This window comes from Pongo abelii, chromosome 2 (assembly GCF_028885655.2).
Source record: "Pongo abelii isolate AG06213 chromosome 2, NHGRI_mPonAbe1-v2.0_pri, whole genome shotgun sequence".
NCBI lineage: Eukaryota > Metazoa > Chordata > Mammalia > Primates > Hominidae > Pongo > Pongo abelii.
The window spans coordinates 157,414,819-157,420,818 of record NC_085928.1 but is presented as its reverse complement, the minus strand read 5'-3'; the positions used below and the strand labels follow the sequence as shown (position 1 = coordinate 157,420,818).

The following is a 6,000-nucleotide window of genomic DNA, read 5'->3' as shown; positions in this document are numbered from 1 at the left end:
CTTTCCAAGTATTGTTATACTTCTTTTGTTTCCAATTAAGCAAGTTATAATTAATATTTTCTGTATTGAAACAGGATGAATCTATAGGTACAGTCTTCAGAATCTTTTCTGAACTGCTGGGTCCATGGTTTACAAAGATTCTGCTGGATATAAACATACATGTATTGTTTTTTCTTGTGTTAATTATTCTCATTTTTGGAGTTCTATTCAGTATTTATCAATTCTTTTTGATATTTACCTTAAAGCCTGTATACTTTTCTAGATACATTGTCCTTTATGTTGAAGCCTAATCTGCTGACTTCACCTAAATGGAGATGGGATTTATCAGCAAAGGGAAAGCAGGTGAAAACCAGACCAGATGTCAATAATTATATGAGGCACTAATTAACACTACCTAAATGAAACAAGTTTGTGTTTGTTAATATGTCACTTGCACACTATTACTCCTCGACCTGTGGAAATACTCCGTGTGTGATGACACTGTTGTGTTCTGTCATAATGGTGCCATTATTACATCTCAACAGTTTCCAAGTGGGACTTTCCAGCTGATAGACAAAGGTACGCACTTTCATTTCCAGTTTATTTCTGCAGTTCTAATTACATTATTAATTTTTAATAATTACATAAATGTTTAGAACATAACCTAACATACAAAAAAATAAACATAGGAACCCCAAATAAATTTTCTGTGAAAAATCTACATACATTATTATTTTTCATTATTGTGTAAAGTTTTATAATCCAGTTATGGTACTTGAATCTGTGTTTTTATGCTGAATGTACTGAATTTTATAAATTTAGCCATAAATATTTCTAGGTTTAAAAATTATCAGTGATGTTAAAGCAGGAAGCAGAAAGACTGTGCGCTTTTTTCTTTCTTCTCTCAAAAACATACCAAAATAGGCCAGGCATGGTGGCTCACACCTGTAATCCCAGCACTTTGGGAGGCCAAAGCAGGCAGATCACCTGAGGTCAGGAGTTTGAGACCAGCCTGGCCAACATGATGAAACCCTGTCTCTACTAAAAATACAAAAAATTAGCCCAGTGTAGTGGCACATGCCTGTAGTCCCAACTATTCGGGAGGCTGAGGCAGGAGATCACTTGAACCCAGAAGGTGGAGGCTGCAGTGAGTTGAGACGTGCCACTGCACTCCAGCCTGGGCAACATAGTGAGACTCTATCTCAAAAATAAATAAATAAATAAATAAATAAATAAAACTAAAAATAGAGTATTTTCCATTATTTCATTTTAAATAAAAGCTGAAAATGACAGTAATTGCACACACACACACACAGACACACACACATCCTCTGAAGAACGTGTGCCAGACATAGCAAACTCTGAAGCAAATCAATTACAACACATAGAGTTTCATTACGTGATTTTTTCCTCTTTTTTTCTCTCTTTTATCTTTCTGTGTCTAGCAGATAACAAGTGAAACAATTCTCAATGGCTCCATTACAAACGTGTTGAAGAGATGAGGACCTAGAAAGGGACATGAAAAAAAATCATGAGAAAAGTAGACTCTATGGGATCTTATCCCCCCTTCAATAAAGAGCAGTAAAGACTCAGGGAAAAGGGATTCCTGTACTGCGCTCCACATTTTAAAGGGTCTTTTATATCTTGTCTATCAGAAGCAAACAAAAGTAAATTCACTAAAACACACATGGGTCCCTAAGTCACAAAGAATTCAGTACTCAGCATTGGTATCAAACAACTACCCACTGGCTCTTGGGACTAACAGCATTCAGACTCCAAGGGAACTCTCATCCACAGCTCTCGCTGAATTCATTTGAACATCTTCAGGAATTGCAGGTTGTGCCATTAGAGATGGGTACTGCTTCACAGTTCAAGGAAGATTTTTGTAGTTGAAGCATACAGAGAAGAGAAAAATACAAATTAATTAACTAGTACAATCTTTCATCATACATAGTTTGAGTGTAATATTTTGTGCTCAATGAAGATTTACTCCGCAATAACGTCAACCATTAATTTTTTTTTTTGCTTTTCTTCATGTTCTAATTATTGGACCCGGAGGTATTCACAATACATTTGCAGTATTTATAACAGTTGCACCCAGTGGCTGAGAAAAAATTCACAATATTAAAAAATTCACATTCATCTTATATTTATATAAATGTAGGTCTAGATGTAACATGCTTGAAGCTAAATACAGATCCTTGTGTGGGCAGCTATGTGGATATTGAATGCTAGAATTGTGAATAGCTTTATTTTAATAAAATATTTACTAAGATTTAATTTCTATAGACAAAAGTTGCTGGCCACACTAGATCAAGTTTTTTCTCATTTGAAAAGCAACTTGAAAGAATTGAATAGCACATTGCTATTTCTTGTTTACTGTAAAATATCTCAATATTGAAGTATTTTAAGGAAGAATTGTATGATTTGTGAATTTATTTTAGGAGACGGTAAAAGCATGAAATAAGTAGAGGGGATTGTTAGGAGAAAACATTATATTTAAATTTTATCAATGAAACAAGTTATATGTGGCTTCATTACAGAGCTTAAACATGGTGTATTAGTTTGCTAGGGCTGCCGTAACAAAGTACTACAAACTATAGTTTGATTCAACCTATAATGCATGGTATGTAAAGCTTAGCAAAGTGAAGTTTCTTCAAAATTAAGGCCAGGTCTGGTGGCTCATGCCTGTAATGCCAGCACTTTGGGAGGCTGAGGCAGGTGGGTCACTTGAGGCCAGGAGTTCAAGACCAGCCTGGCCAACATGGTGAAACCCCATCTTTACTAAAAATGCAAAATAAACCAGGCATGGTGGCAAATGCTTGTAATCCCAGTTACTAGGCAGGCCGAAGCTGAGGTAAGAGAATCACTTGTACCCAGGAGGCCGAGGTTGCAGTGAGCTAAGATCTCACCACTGCACTCCAGGTTAGACAACAGAGTGAGATTCCATGTCAAAAACAAAATAAAAAAGTTAATGAAAACTAGGGCCTATGATGCTTTCAGAAAGATTGTCAAATTTAACATTATACTCACAACACAAATTACATAAAACATCTCAATTATATTAACACAATAACTGGGAATTTTGCTGAAATAAGAGCAATAAGAATTTATTAACGCTGCTGGCCTTTATTTTATTACTCATTTAAACATTCTCGACCTACTACCAGATCACTCAAGTATGCACAATATTAAAGTACCATAATTTGTTAGTATTTGCTGACTTTCGAGCCACATGAAAACAATTGCTTTGCAGTATTTTTTTTTAATTTTTGTTTTTTATGAAGGTATATTTTTGGAGGATTTTTTTTTTTTTTTTTTGGGACAGGATCTCACTCTATCACTTAAGATGGAGTGCAGTAGCTCAATCTTGGCTGACTGCAGCCTCCACCTCCTGGGCTCAAGAAATCCTCCCACTTCAGCCTCCTGAGTAGCTGCGACCACAGGGGTGTGCCACCACACCTGGCTAATTTTCTTGTATTTTGGGTGGAGACTGGGTTTCATCATGTTGCCCAGACTAGCCTTGAACTCCTGAGCTCATGTGATCTTCCGGCCTCAGCCTCCCAAAGTGCTAGGATTACAGGCATGAGCCATCACAATGGGTGACAGTATATTTTCAACATAAAATGAGAGTAATATGTTTTATTTAATTGTCAGATTTTTAAAAATAAATTTAGATAATCACTATATATGGCAGTGGGGCTCCATTTGTTCTCTTCCATCGGGTTCCACCAATATTAGAAGCTGGGCTGCTTACTCTGTTTCAAGAAATAACAAAGTAAAGTCTTTAAGGGAGATCTCAGCAAAGCCATTTGTATTTTCCTACCCAAAACAGAAGATTAAAAAATTCCTGGCCAATTTGACTTTAGCAATTTTTAGATATACGAATAAAATGTCAAACGTCTACTTTAAAGTTAATTTCCCTGTAGAGTTAGTTCCATGAATACATGCAGAAATGATGAGTAGATGGTAACTTAAAAATACTTTAAAATCTTAACTTAAACAATTGTTTTCAAGCTTTTCGCATCATCAACAATGTCTTCATCATTGAGCTATTAACAGTTTTAAGTCACCCACTTTCCAAATAATATCATCTCTACTTCCGTATGTTTTTTTTAATTGAGACAGAATATTTTAAATCTATTTAAGGTATTACCAGTGGAAAATTTATCTTGTTACTAGAACCCATTCAAGTACCATTAGGGTAGTCACTATTTTCTCATTCTTTTTATATGTAGGTTTATATTTACAATTTGTAAAGGTAACTATTTACTCAATTGCTTTCTTCTTTCCTTCTGTATTGCTTTCTGAGGTTAACTTACAAGTATTAAAAGATTTATTTATAATGACAGCCCACATATCTCATACTTTCCAGGAAACAAGTGCTGAAACTGTGTATGAGACCTTTTTAGTATTGACTATGGTCATTTCAGGCTAAGATCCTTCCCTCAAACAATTTTTTTGAGGGGAATTAATTTAATTTAATTCAAATTAATTCCCCTAGCTAAAATTAAATAATTGAGATACATCCTGCTAAAAGAGAAGGTTTTATAAGGATTGATAGACTAGGCAACTTCTACTTGCCCAAAGGATTTTTTTTGGAAAACAAAAAAATCATTAATATGCAAGCAAATGAAAGAATAAACAAAAGGTTTGAGCCACAAGTTTTGCACCCACTGCTTCTAGTTAGACCGAGGTGTTCTTGTCAAACTACAGAGATCAGGAAGAATCTTAACCTGCATAGGTGCAGATGGAATCCCACAGTCAAAGACAGAGGAGGGTGATCAGAGAAAACATGACCTGCTGCTGTTCTAACTCAAGCGGCCCCACCTCCCAGCACATGTTCCTTCAGCACATGTGACAGCTAAATGACTAAACACAAATAATAAACTGCAGCCAGTTTTCCAGCTGAAAGTCTAAGGGTGAACTGGGTTAGCTAGGAGAGAGTTCAGTGAGGGTCCACCCATCCAAATCCTGGCCAAATGCCCAGCTCCACTACAGCTATGAGGAAGAAGCAGGAAATAAAATGCCCGTGGAGTCAATGAAAAATATTACCCAAGGGGAGAAAGCAACATTACATATAAAAGAAAAATGAAGAGGATATTTGGAATGCTTACTCCAAAATACAAAAGGCACATTTAGAAAAAGTGCCTCTGGGGCCTTAAGCAAATTTGAGAAGATGGACTTCATGAATCATAAAATCTGTAAATAATACTTGTGCCTTACCCTGTTCAGATTTATTGATTCTATTATTGGGTATCTTTTCTCAAATAATATTTAATATAGTTGTGACAGTACATACACTTATATTGGGATTATGTTTAGTATTTTTTTGTTAAGCATAATGCAGAACTTAAAGTACCTCAAAAACGAGCGGGTAAAAATAGAACAGGCAGCTGGGTGTGGTGGCTCATGCCTATAATCTCAGCATTTTGGGAGGCCTAGGCAGGCAGATCACCCGAAATCAGGAGTTTGAGACCAGCCTGGCTGACATGGAGAAACTCCATGTCTACTAAAAATACAAAAATTAGCTGGGTGTGGGGGTGTGCGCCTGCAGTCCCAGCTACTCAGGAGGCTGAGGCAGGAGAATTGCTTGAAACCTGGAGGCAGAGGCTGCAGTGGCCAAGGTGGCATGCCACTGCACTCCAGCCTGGGTGACAGAGCAAGACTCTGTCTCAAAAAACAAAACAAAAAAAAAACCCAAACAGGCAAATTTAAAAAACAAAAGTAATATACACAGTATTAATATCAGAAAATATGTAATGTGAAAACATTAAGCTGAAATATGGGCATTTTTATTCTTTATAGGTCTTATGAAATTCAATTTTATAAACAGATATTCATGTAGCAAATGTCATAGCATCAATGTAATCAATGTGATTGAAAGAAAAAAATTATAATTGTAAAAATCAACTATAAATTGAGATGACTGACCTCAGAAAGTAACATTTCACAAAGGGAGATAATTTCTCCATTGTTCAGGAAAACAGTGAAAGTTCAACATCTCTTCTTGCTTATCTG

At 35.9% G+C, this 6,000-nt stretch overlaps 1 long non-coding RNA gene across 2 annotated transcripts in view; it reads left to right on the top strand.

The window, feature by feature from the left end:
• The first annotated feature begins 522 nt into the window (after window positions 1–522).
• Window positions 523–6,000, top strand: part of LOC129058676 (uncharacterized) — a 76,997-nt gene continuing 71,519 nt past the window's right edge. For both annotated transcript variants that reach the window (XR_010139411.1, XR_010139410.1), the window contains exon 1: window positions 523–558. This is a non-coding gene — a long non-coding RNA (uncharacterized LOC129058676). The remainder of the gene's footprint in view (window positions 559–6,000) is intronic.